Source organism: Arachis hypogaea, chromosome 14 (assembly GCF_003086295.3).
Source record: "Arachis hypogaea cultivar Tifrunner chromosome 14, arahy.Tifrunner.gnm2.J5K5, whole genome shotgun sequence".
Lineage (NCBI taxonomy): Eukaryota > Viridiplantae > Streptophyta > Magnoliopsida > Fabales > Fabaceae > Arachis > Arachis hypogaea.
In genome coordinates this window covers 39255128-39267931 of record NC_092049.1, presented here as the reverse complement: position 1 = coordinate 39267931, position 12804 = coordinate 39255128, and the positions used below count along the sequence as shown (strand labels likewise).

The 12804-nt window shown below is 39.0% G+C and overlaps 1 non-coding gene across 1 annotated transcript; it reads left to right on the top strand.

The window, feature by feature from the left end:
* The first annotated feature begins 12455 nt into the window (after positions 1-12455).
* LOC112745955 (small nucleolar RNA R71) lies at positions 12456-12563 on the top strand. Its single transcript, XR_003173859.1, has one exon. It is a non-coding gene; the product is annotated as a small nucleolar RNA R71 (small nucleolar RNA).
* Positions 12564-12804: the final 241 nt, after the last annotated feature.

The window sequence follows — 12804 nt, the reverse complement described above, 5'->3', positions numbered from 1 at the left end:
TTCAGGCATTCCTTAGGTTGTGAGTCTAACCATGTCCTAGCCCTGTCTCTTACAGCAAAAGGAAAAAGCATAAGTCTATAGACCTCAGGATTAACCCCATTGGTCTTGACAGTGTCACAGATTTGCAAGAATTTAGCTAAGAACTGATGAGGATCTTCCAATGAAAGTCCATGAAACTTGCAATTCTGTTGCATTAGAGAAACTAATTGAGGCTTAAGCTCAAAGTTGTTTGCTCCAATGGCAGGGATAGAGATGCTTCTCCCATAGAAGTCGGGAGTAGGTGCAGTAAAGTTACCAAGCACCTTCCTTGCATTGTTGGCATTGTTGTTATTTTCGGCTGCCATGGCTTCTTCTTGTTTGAAAAGCTCTGTTAAGTCCTCTACAGAGAGTTGTACTTTAGCTTCTCTTAGCTTTCTCTTCAAGGTCCTTTCAGGTTCAGGATCAGCCTCAACAAGAATGTCTTTGTCCTTACTCCTGCTCATATGAAAGAGAAGAGAACAAGAAAGTATGGAATCCTCTATGTCACAGTATAGAGATTCCTTGAGGTGTCAGAGGAAAAGATGAATAGAAGGAGGTAGAGAGGAGAGAATTCGAACTTATCAAGAGAGAGTCTGAATTGCTGATAGTGGAGGATTGTTAGTCCTTAAATAGAAGGATGTGAGAAGAGGGGAAGAATTTTCGAAAACAATTAAAAAGATTTTGAAATAATTAAAAGAAATTTTGAAAAATTGGTTGATGATTTTCGAAAATTGAAATTGAGGTAATAGTTAATTGATTTTGAAAAAGATTTTTGAATTTAGAAATTAAAAAAGATATGTTTGAAAATTATTTTGAAAAAGATGTGATTGAGAAGATATGATTGAGAATCAAACTAAAAAAGAAAGTTTTAAAATTAAAGTTGATTACTTGACTAACAAGAAATTAAAAGATATGATTCTAGAATTTAAAATTTGATCCTTTCTTAATAGGCAAGTAACAATTTGAAAATTTTGAATTAAATCATTAATTGTAGCAAGGATTTTCGAAAATAGTAAAAAAAATAGAAAATGGAAAGAAATTGATTTTGGAAAGATATGATTGAAAAGATGTGATTTGAAAAAGATTTGATTTTGAAAAATTATGAAAATTTGAAAAAGATTTGAATTAAAAACAAAATCTTACCTCTTGTGCCATCCTGGCGTTAAACGCCCAGAATGGTATCCATTCTGGCGTTTAACGCCCAAAATACTACCTTTTTGGGCGTTTAACGCCCAACGTACCTGGTTGGCGTTTAAACACTAGTTTTCCTTCTTCACTGGGCGTTTTGAACGCCTATTTTTTTCTGTGTAATTCTTCTGCTGCATGTTCTGAATCTTCAATTCTCTGTATTATTGACTTGAGAAGACATAATTTTGAAAATTTTTTTTTTGAGTTTTTTTTTAATGATGAGAAACAACAAAATGAAACGAATCATGAAAAACTAAGATCAAATAAACAAAGCATGCAAGACACCAAACTTAGAAATTTTCATATTAGAAATACCAACAGATTGAGAATGCATATGAGAAACAACTAAACACACAAAACAAGAGAATTTAAAGATCAGAGCAAGGAAATCATCAAGAACATCTTGAAGATTAATGAAGAACATAATGCATGTAATTTTCGAAAATTAGAAGAATGCAATTGACACCAAACTTAAAATTAGACACTAGACTCAAACAAGAAACATAAAATATTTTTTATTTTAAGATTTTATAAAAAAAATTTTGTGATTTTTCAAAAATTATATGGAAAAGAAAATAAAGAGATTCAAAATTTTTAATAAGAATTTCAGGAATCATGCAATGTTAGTCTAAAACTCCGGTCCATGAATTAGACATGGCTTACTAGCCAGCCAAGCTTTCAGTGAAAGCTTCAGTCCATAACACTAGACATGGCCAATGGCCAGCCAAGCTTTAGCAAATCATTACGTTCAATAGTAAGATTGATAGAAATCAACAAGCCCTTGTGATGATAAGTTGAAACCTCGGTCCAAAAGATTAGACATGGCTTCACAGCCAGCCAGACTTCAATAAATCATCATAAAACTCTAGAATTCATTCTTAAAAACTCTGAAGAACAAAATAGAAATACATATTTTTTTGAAATTTTTCGAAAAATAAAAAGTAAAAAGCTTTAACATAAAATTAAATTACCTAATCTGAGCAACAAGATGAACAGTCAGTTGTCCAAACTCGAACAATCCCCGGCAACGGCGCCAAAAACTTGGTGCACAAAATTTTGATCATCAATGGTGCCAACAACTTGGTACGCACAATTATAATCTCAACTCTTTGTCACAACTCCGCACAACTAACCAGCAAGTGCACTAGGTCGTCCAAGTAATAAACCTTACGTGAGTAAGGGTCGATCCCACGGAGACTGTCGGCTTGAAGCAAGCTATGGTCATCTTGTAAATCTCAGTCAGGCAGATTCAAATGGTTATGGAGAATTGATAATTAAAAGATTAATAAAATATAAAATAAAGATAGAGATACTTATGTAATTCATTGGTGAGAATTTCAGATAAGCGTATGAAGATGCTTTATTCCTTCTGAACCTCTATTTTCCTATTGCCTTCTTCCAATCATTCATACTCCTTTCCATGGCAAGCTTATGTTGGGTTTCACCGTTGTCAATGGCTACCTCCCGTCCTCTCAGTGAAAATGGTCCAAATGCGCTGTCACCGCATGGCTAATCAGCTGTTGGTTCTCGATCATGTTGGAATAGGATCCATTGATCCTTTTACGTCTGTCACTACGCCCAACACTCGCGAGTTTGAAGCTCGTCACAGTCATCCCTTCCCAGATCCTACTTGGAATACCACAGACAAGGTTTAGACTTTTCGGATCTCAGGAATGCTGCCAATTGATTCTAGCCTATACCACGAAGACTCTGATCTCATGGAATGGAAGGCTCGGTTGTCAGGCGAGGCAACCATGCGTCATGAACCAGAAGGCTAAGAGATATGCACTCAAGCTATTACAAGTAGAACGGAAGTGGTTGTCAGGCACGCGTTCATAGGTGAGAATGATGATGAGTGTCACGGATCATCACATTCGTCGGGTTGAAGAACGAGTGTATATCTTAGAGAAGAAATAGGCTTTAGTTGAATAGAAAAACAATAGTACTTTGCATTAATTCATGAGGAACATCAGAGCTCCACACCTTAATCTATGGTGTGTAGAAACTCAACCGTTGAAAATACATAAGAACAAAAGGAATAGGCATGGCCGAATGGCCAGCCTCGCAAAGAGGGTTCAATCATCAAAACATGATTCAAAGATGATCAAAAGATGAATTGAAAGATTCCAAGATGAAAATACAATAGCAAAAGGTCCTATTTATAGAAAACTAGTAGCCTATGGTTTACAGAAATGAGTAAATAATATAGAAATCCACTTCTGGGCCCACTTGGTGTGTGCTTGGGTTGAGCATAGAAGCTTTCACGTGCATAGGCTGTTCCTGGAGTTAAACGCCAGCTTTTGTGCCAGTTTGGGCGTTTAACTCCAGCTTTTATGCCAGTTCTAGCGTTTTGACGCCATAAATTTTATGCTGACTTGGAATGCTGGTTTGGGCCATCAAATCTCGGGCAAAGTATGGACTATTATATATTACTGGAAAGCCCAGGATGTCTATTTTTCAACGCAATTGAGAGCGCGCTAATTGGGCTTCTGTAGCTCCAAAAATCCACTTCGAGTTTAGGGAGGTCAGAATCCAACAGCATCTGCAGTCCTTTTTCAGCTTCTGAATCAGATTTTTGCTCAGGTCCCTCAATTTCAGCCAGAAAATACCTAAAATCACAGAAAAACACACAAACTCATAGTAAAGTCCAGAAATATAATTTTTATTTAAAAACTAATAAAAATATAATAAAAACTAACTAAAATATACTAAAAACATACTAAAAACAATGCCAAAAAGCGTATAAATTATCCGCTCATCAGCACACGTTTGCAATTCCCCGGTAACGGCACCATTTTGACGAATGGATTTTTGCTAGTAAATAATTTCACAAAAGTAATCATGTTGTAAGTATGGTTTCTAAACCAGCAAAGAATCCTTTCGTACAAAAATTTGTTTGTCACTAAAGCAAACCTAATAAAAATAATAACCGAAGTATTTAAACCTCGGGTCTTCTCTCAAGGAATTACAGGGAGGTATATTTATTATTGGTTATGGAAGGTTATCTTTTTGGGGTTTTTGAATAAGGAACAAGAAAAATAAATTGCAAGAAAGTAAATTAATAATTAGAAAAACTCTTGGCAAGGTATGAGAACTGGACATCCTATCCTAGTTATCCTTATCAATTGTGATGAGAATTGTTCATTGCTCCCACTTAGTTACCCTTACTAAATAAAGAAAAGTCAAGTGGACTAATCAATTTGATTCCTCAAGTCCTAGTCAACTCCTAAGGAAAGACTAGCTTTAGATGGATCCAAATCAACCAGCAACTTCCAATTATCAATCAACAAAGGAGTTTGATAACTCAAGCGTCTCCAATACTCAACCAAAGCTAAGAATGTAAAAAGCTAAATTAAAATCATAAATATGAAATACCTCAAATTTCATTAAATAAAGAAATCAAATCTAACATAGAGTTCATAAACCAAATTGGGAAAATAAATAAACTAGAATGCTAGAATAAATAAAAGTAGAAGAGAAATTAAATTAAAGGAACATTGAACCTGGACTTGAGAAGAAATAAACCTAAAACTAAGAGAAATCCTAAAACCTAGAGAGAGGAGAGAGCCTCTCTCTCTAGAAAACTACATCTAAAACCTAAAACTACGTGAATGAATGTTGTATGAGTTGTGTGTTGAGTCTCTGCTTGTTCCCTAGCTTTAGTCTGCATTTCTAGGCCAAAAACTGGGTTCAGACTCAGCCCAAAATCGCCCCCAGCATTTTCTGTGATTTCTACAGGTAGCGCATGTCACGCGTACGCGTCAATCACACGTACTCGTCGATTGACAAAAATCCTGGTCAGGTGTACGCGTCGCTTGTCTTCTGCGCTAGTCACGCGTACGCGTCAGCTACGTGCACGCATCGATCCTCGCTGGTTGTCTCCTTTATTTCTTGTGTTCCTTCAATTTTTGCAAGCTTCCTTTCCATCCTCTAAGCCATTCCTGCCCTATAAAGCCTGAAAACACTTAACACACATATCAAGACATCGAATGGTAATAAGAGAGGATTAAAGTTAGTAATTTAAGGCCAAAGAAGCATGTTTTCACTCCTATCACAGAATCATGAAGGAAAATGTAAAACATGCGAATTATATGAATAAGTGTGAGTTTAGTGGGTAGAATCCACTCAATTAAGTACAAAATATACCACAAAATAGTGGTGCATCATATAATCCGATTGTTTGTCAAATCCAAACCATCCCCGGCAATGGTGCCAAAAACTTGGTATATGAAACTGGCTCCACAGAATTCGCACAGATAGACCGGCAAGTATACCGGGTCATCCAAGTAATACCTCAGGTGAGTGAGTGTCGATCCCACGGAGATTGTAGGTTTGAGCAAGCAGTGGACACCTTGCAGATCTTAGTTAGGCGGATAGAAAATATAGTTTGTCACGATAAACATATAAAACAGATAAATAGATCGTTACTAGATAGATGAGAATTCAATGGTGATAGAACTGTTGAGGATTCGGAGATGCTTTGTTTTTCCAGATTAACTTCTCTTACTGTCTTCTTCAATAACCTTCTGATTCCTTCAACGGTAGCCGTAAGTGATTAACTCATGTCCTCTCATCAAGTTAACCTCCTCTACTACAGCAATCCACCACGTTGAGATGACTCATGTCCTCTCATCAAGCCACCTCTAGGTTTCTCACTGTAGCATAAGGTGAAGGTCTAAGCAATCTACTCCCCTTCACGATTCTACTCAAGGTGCCACAGACAAGGCAGATCTTTCGGATTAGAAAGTGCTACTTCTCTGACTCTAGCCTTAGCGCCACAGAGACCTCACGCACCCATAGTGACTCACACTGTATAGAAAATAATAATGAAAGGTTTGAATGGGCAAAGATGAGGTAGAAGATCCTAAACATAAGTGATCTTCTCCTATATATACTAATATGCTAACTAAGAATTACAGAAATAAGAGAAACTAGACTTGTAGTGTAAAAAACTACTTCTGGGGCCCACTTGGTTAGAGTTTGGGATGAGCTAAGGGTGTCTCCACATGCTAGGGTCCCTTAGGGGTGTTGAACGCCACCCCTGGGCTCCCTTTTGGGCGTTGGACGCTAGTTGCTCCTCTGTGGGTGCTGGACTCCAAGAATAGGACTGGTGGCTGGCGTTGAACGCCAGTTTTGGGCCTTTATTTCCAAAGCAAAGTATGGACTATGAAATATTTCTGGAAAGACCTGGATGTTATATTTCCATAGCCGTTGAGAGCGCGCCATTTGAATTTCTAAATCTCTAGAAAAGCTCCTTCGAGTGCACGGAGGTCAGATCCTGACAGCATCTGAATTAGACTTTTGCTCAAGCTCCACAATTTTAGCTAGAAAATACCTGAAATCACCACAAAATACACAAACTCAAAGTAGAATCCAAAAATGTGAATTTTGCACTAAAACCTATGAAAACTTAATAAAACTTAAACAAAACATAATGAAAACTATGTGAAAATGATGCCAAAAAGCGTATAAAATATCCGTTCATCACTCAATAAAGAGTAAACTGGTGCGCAGAAATTGTGATTACACTTTAATTATGTAAAATTCATCGCTCTTTCTTTCCCTGGTAATGGCGCCAAAAACATGATGCCAATACCATGGTTCACAACTTCGCACAACTAACCAACAAGTGCACTGGGTCGTCCAAGTAATACCTTACGTGAGTAAAGGTCGAATCCCACGGAGATTGTTGGTATGAAGCAAGCTATGGTCACCTTGTAAATCTCAGCCAGGCGGATATAAAATAGTAATGGAGTTTTCGAAATTAATAAAATAGGGATAGAAATACTTATGTAATTCATTGGTGAGAATTTCAGATAAGCGGATAGAGATGCTTTCGTTCCTCTGAAACTCTGCTTTCCTGCTATCTTCATCCAATCAGTCTTACTCCTTTCCATGGCTGGCTTTATGTGATACATCACCACTGTCAATGGCTACTTTCGGTCTTCTCTCGGGAAAATGATCCAAATACCCTGTCACGGCATGGCTAATCGTCTGGAGGCATCACCCTTGTCAATGGTTTCATCCTATCCTCTCAGTGAAAATGGTCAACGCACCCTGTCACGGCACGGCTATTCATCTGTCGGTTCTCGATCATGCTGGAATAGGATTTACTATCCTTTTGCGTCTGTCACTACGCCCAACAATCGCGATTTTGAAGCTCGTCACAGTCATTCAATCATTGAATCCTACTCGGAATACCACAGACAAGGTTTAGACCTTCCGGATTCTCTTGAATGCCGCCATCATTCTAGCTTACACCACGAAGATTCCGATTAAGAGATCTAAGAGATACTCATTCAATCTAATGTAGGACGGAAGTGGTTGTCAGGCACACGTTCATAGGGAATGATGATGATTGTCGCGTTCATCACATTCAGATTGAAGTGCGAATGAATATCTTGGAAGCGAAATAAGATGAATTGAATAGAAAACAGTAGTACTTTGCATTAATCTTTGAGGAACAGCAGAGCTCCACACCTTAATCTATGGAGTGTAGAAACTTTACCATTGAAAATACATAAGTGATAATGGAGTTCATTGGTCTCGGCCCCGGAGGGGAACCGGAGTAACCAAGACTACGAATACAATGATAAAAAGTTCTATTTATAATAAACTAGTCACTAGGGTTTACAGAAGTAAGTAATTGATGCATAAATCCACTTTCGGGGCCCACTTGGTGTGTGCTTGGGCTGAGCTTGAGTATTACACGTGTAGAGGTCATTCCTGGAGTTGAACGCCAGTTTTGGTGCCAGTTTGGGCGTTGAACTCCACTTTGCAACTTGTTTCTGGCGCTGGACGCCAGAATTGGGCAGAGAACTGGCGTTGAACGCCAGTTTGCATCATCTAAAATTGGGCAAAGTATGGACTATTAACATTGCTGGAAAGCCCTGGATGTCTACTTTCCAACGCAATTGGAAGCGCGCTATTTCGAGTTCTGTAGCTTCAGAAAATCCACTTTGAGTGCAGGGAGGTCAGAATCCAACAGCATCAGCAGTCCTTCTTCAACCTCTGAATCTGATTTTTGCTCAAGTCCCTCAATTTCAGCCAGAAATTACCTGAAATCACAGAAAAACACACAAACTCATAGTAAAGTCTAGAAATGTGAATTTAACATAAAAACTAATGAAAATATCCCTAAAAGTAACTAGATCCTACTAAAAACATACTAAAAACAATGCCAAAAAGCGTATAAATTATCCGCTCATCACAACACCAAACTTAAATTGTTGCTTGTCCCCAAGCAACTAAAAATAAAATAGGATGAAAAGAAGAGAATATACTATAAATTCCAAACTATCAATGAAACATAGCTTCAATCATATGAGCGGGACTTATAGCTTTTTGCCTCTTGAATAGTTTTGGCATCTCACTTTATCCATGGAGGTTCAGAATGATTGGCATCTATAGGAACTCAGAGTTCAGATAGTGTTATTGACTCTCCTAGTTCAGTATGATGATTCTTGAACACAGCTTCTTTATGAGTCTTGGCCGTGGCCCTAAGCACTTTGTTTTCCAGTATTACCACCGGATACATAAATGCCACAGACACATAATTGGGTGAACCTTTTCAGATTGTGACTCAGCTTTGCTAAAGTTCACAATTAGAGGTGTCCAGGGTTCTTAAGCACACTCTTTTTTTTTGCTTTGGACCTTGACTTTAACCGCTCAGTCTCAAGTTTTCACTAGACACCTACACGCCACAAGCACATGGTTAGGGACAGCTTGGTTTAGCCGCTTAGACCAGGATTTTATTCCTTTAGGCCCTCCTATCCACTGATGCTCAAAGCCATGGGATCCTTTTTATTTGCCCTTGCCTTTTGGTTTTAAGGGTTATTGGCTTTTTGCTCTTGCCTCTTGGTTTTAAGAGCTTTGGCTTTTTCTGCTTGCTTTTTCTTTTTCTTTCTATTTTTTTTTCACCCAGTTTTTTTTTTTCTTTTTTTTTTCTGCAAGCTTTGTTCTTTGCTGCTTTTTCTTGCTTTAAGAATCATTTTTATGATTTTTCAGATTATCAAATAACATGTCTCCTAGTCATCATTCTTTCAAGAGCCAACATATTTAACATTCTTAAACAACAACTTCAAAAGACATATGCACTGTTCAAGCATACATTCAGAAAACAAGAAGCATTGTCACCACATCAATATAATTAAACTAAGCTCAAGGATAAATTCGAAACTCGTGTACTTCTTGCTCTTTTGAATTAAAACATTTTTCATTTAAGAGAGGTGATGGATTCATAGGACATTCATAACTTTAAGACATAGTTTCTAACTACTAATGATCATGTAATGAAGACACAAACATGGATAAGCACTTAACATAGAAAACGAAAAACAGAGAAAGTAAGAGCAAGGAATGAATCCACCTTAGTGATGGTGGCGTTTCCTTCTTGAGGAACCAATGAAGTCCTTGAGCTCTTCTATGTCTCTTCCTTGTCTTTGTTGCTCCTCCCTCATTGCTTTTTGATCTTCTCTTATTTCATAAAGGATGATGGAGTCCTCTTGATGTTCCACCCTTAGTTGTCCCATATTGGAACTCAATTCTCCTAGGGAGGTGTTGATTTGCTCCTAATATTTATGTGGAGGGAAGTGCATCCCCTGAGGTATCTCAGGGATCTCTTGATTTGCAGCCACATGTTCTACCACTGAGCTATAGACCCTTGAAATGAATCTTTCCATCTCCCATGACTCGGAGGTGGAAGCTTTTATCTTCCCTTTCCTCTTTCTAGAGGTTTCTCTGGCCTTAGGTGCCATCAATGGTTATGGAAAAAACAAAAAAGCTATGCTTTTACCACACCAAACTTAGAATGTTGCTCGCCCTCGAGCAAAAGAAGAAGGAATAGAAGAAGAAGAAGAAGATATGGAGGAGATGGAGGGAGGTGTGTATTCGGCCATATGGGTGGGATTGGGTGGGAAAGAGATGTTGAATTTTGAAGGTAAGTGGGTGTATGGATGTGAGTGGTAAAGGGTTAATAGGGAAGAGTGTTTATTGGGAATAGAGGATGATTGAGAAGAGAGAAGAGAGTGAGTGGAGGTAGGTGGGGATCCTGTGGGGTCCACAGATCTTGAGATAATCCTGTGGGGTCCACAGATCCTGAGATGATTCTGTGGGGTCCACAGATCCTGAGATGATCCTGTGGGGTCCACAGATCCTGAGGTGTTCAAGGGTTTACACCCTTGCACCAAATTAGGCATGCAAAATGCCCTTGCACGCAACTCTGGGCGTTCAGCGCCAGGTTGGTGCCCATTTTGGGCGTTCAACGCCCATTTACTGCCATTTCTGGCGTTGAACGCCAGAACCATGCTTGTTCTGGGCGTTCAGCACCAGAACCATGCTCTGTTCTGGCGTTGAATGCCAGGCAGATGCTTCCTCCAGGGTGTGATTTTTCTTCTGCTGTTTTTGATTCTGTTTTTAATTTTTCTATTTATTTTGTGACTCCACATGATCATGAACCTATAAAGACATATAACTAAGAAAAATATTGTTAGATAAAAATTGGGTTGCCTCCCAACAAGCGCTTCTTTAATGTCAATAGCTTGACAGTGGGCTCTCATGGAGCCTCACAGATGTTCAGAGCATTGTTGAGACTCTCCAACACCAAACTTAGAGTTTGGATATGGGAGTTCAACACCAAACTTAGAGTTTGGTTGTGGCCTCCCAACACCAAACTTAGAGTTTGACTGTGGGGGCTTTGGTTGACTCTGCTTTGAGAGAAGCTTTTTCTGCTTCCTCTCCATGGATGCAGAGAGAGATCCTTGAGTTGTAAACACAAGGTTGTCCTTATTTAATTGAAGGATCAATTCTCCTCTATCCACATCAATCACAGCTCTTGCTGTGGCCAGGAAAGGTCTTTCTAGGATGATGGATTTATCCTCTTCCTTTCCAGTATCCAGGACTATGAAATCAGCAGGGATGTAAAGGCCTTCAACCTTTACTAACACGTCCTCTACTTGTCCATAAGCCTGTTTTCTTGAGTTATCTGCCATCTCTAATGAGATTTTAGCAGCTTGTACCCCATAGATTCCCAGTTTCTCTATTACAGAGAGGGGCATGAGGTTTATCCCTGAACCAAGGTCACACAGAGCCTTAAAGATCATGGTGCCTATGGTACAAGGTATTATGAACTTTCCAGGATCCTGTCTCTTTTGAGGCAATGTCAGTTGATCCAGATCACTTAGTTCATTGGTGAACAAAGGAGGTTCATCTTCCCAAGTATCAATACCAAATAATTTGGCATTCAGCTTCATGATTGCACCAAGAAATTTGGCAGTTTGCTCTTCAATAACATCCTCATTCTCTTCATAAGAGGAATACTCATCAGAGCTCATGAATGCCATAAGGAGGTTCAATGGAATCTCTATGGTCTCTAGATGAGCCTCAGAGTCCTTTGGTTCCTCAGAGGGAAGCTCCTTATTGATCACTGGACGTCCCAGGAGGTCTTCCTCCTTGGGATTCACGTCCTCTCCTTCCTTTACAGGTTCGGCCATGGTGCTTATGTCAATGGCCTTGCACTCTCCTTTTGGATTCTCTTCTGTATTGCTTGGGAGAGTACTAGGAGGGATTTCAGTGATCCTTTTACTCAGCTGGCCCACTTGTGCTTCCAAATTTCTAATGGAAGACCTTGTTTCATTCATGAAACTTGTAGTGGCCTTGGATAGATCAGAGACTAAGTTTGCTAAATTAAAAGTATTTTGTTCAGAGTTCTCTGTCTGTTGCTGAGTGGATGATGGAAAAGGCTTGCTATTGCTAAACCTATTTCTTCCACCATTATTAAAGCCTTGTTGAGGCTTTTGATCCTTCCATGAGAAATTTGGATGATTTCTCCATGATGAGTTATAGGTGTTTCCATAAGGTTCACCTAAGTAATTCACCTCTGCTATTGCAGGGTTCTCAGGATCATAAGCTTCTTCTGCATACGAAGCCTCTTGAGTACTGTTGGATGCAGCTTGCATTCCATTCAGACTCTGAGAAATCATATTGACTTGCTGAGTCAATATTTTGTTCTGAGCCAATATGGCATTCAGAGTATCAACTTCAAGAACTCCCTTCTTCATAGGCGTCCCATTACTCATAGGGTTCCTCTCAGAAGTGTACATGAACTGGTTGTTAGCAACCATGTCAATGAGTTCTTGAGCTTCTGCAGGCGTTTTCTTTAGGTGAATGGATCCACCTGCAGAAGTATCCAATGACATCTTTGATAACTCAGATAAACCATTATAGAATATATCCAGGATGGTCCACTCTGAAAGCATGTCAGAAGGACACTTTTTGGTCAGCTGTTTGTATCTTTCCCAAGCTTCATAGAGGGATTCACCATCTTTTTGTTTGAAGGTTTGAACATCCACTCTAAGCTTGCTCAGCTTTTGAGGGGGAAAGAACTTGGCTAAGAAAGCCGTGACCAGCTTATCCCAAGAGTTCAAGCTATCTCTAGGTTGAGAGTCCAACCATATTCTAGCTCTGTCTCTTACAGCAAAAGGGAAAAGCATGAGCCTATAGACTTCAGGATCTACTCCATTAGTCTTAACAGTATCACATATCTGCAAGAATTCAGTTAAGAACTGAAAAGGATCTTCAGATGGAAGTCCATGAAACTTG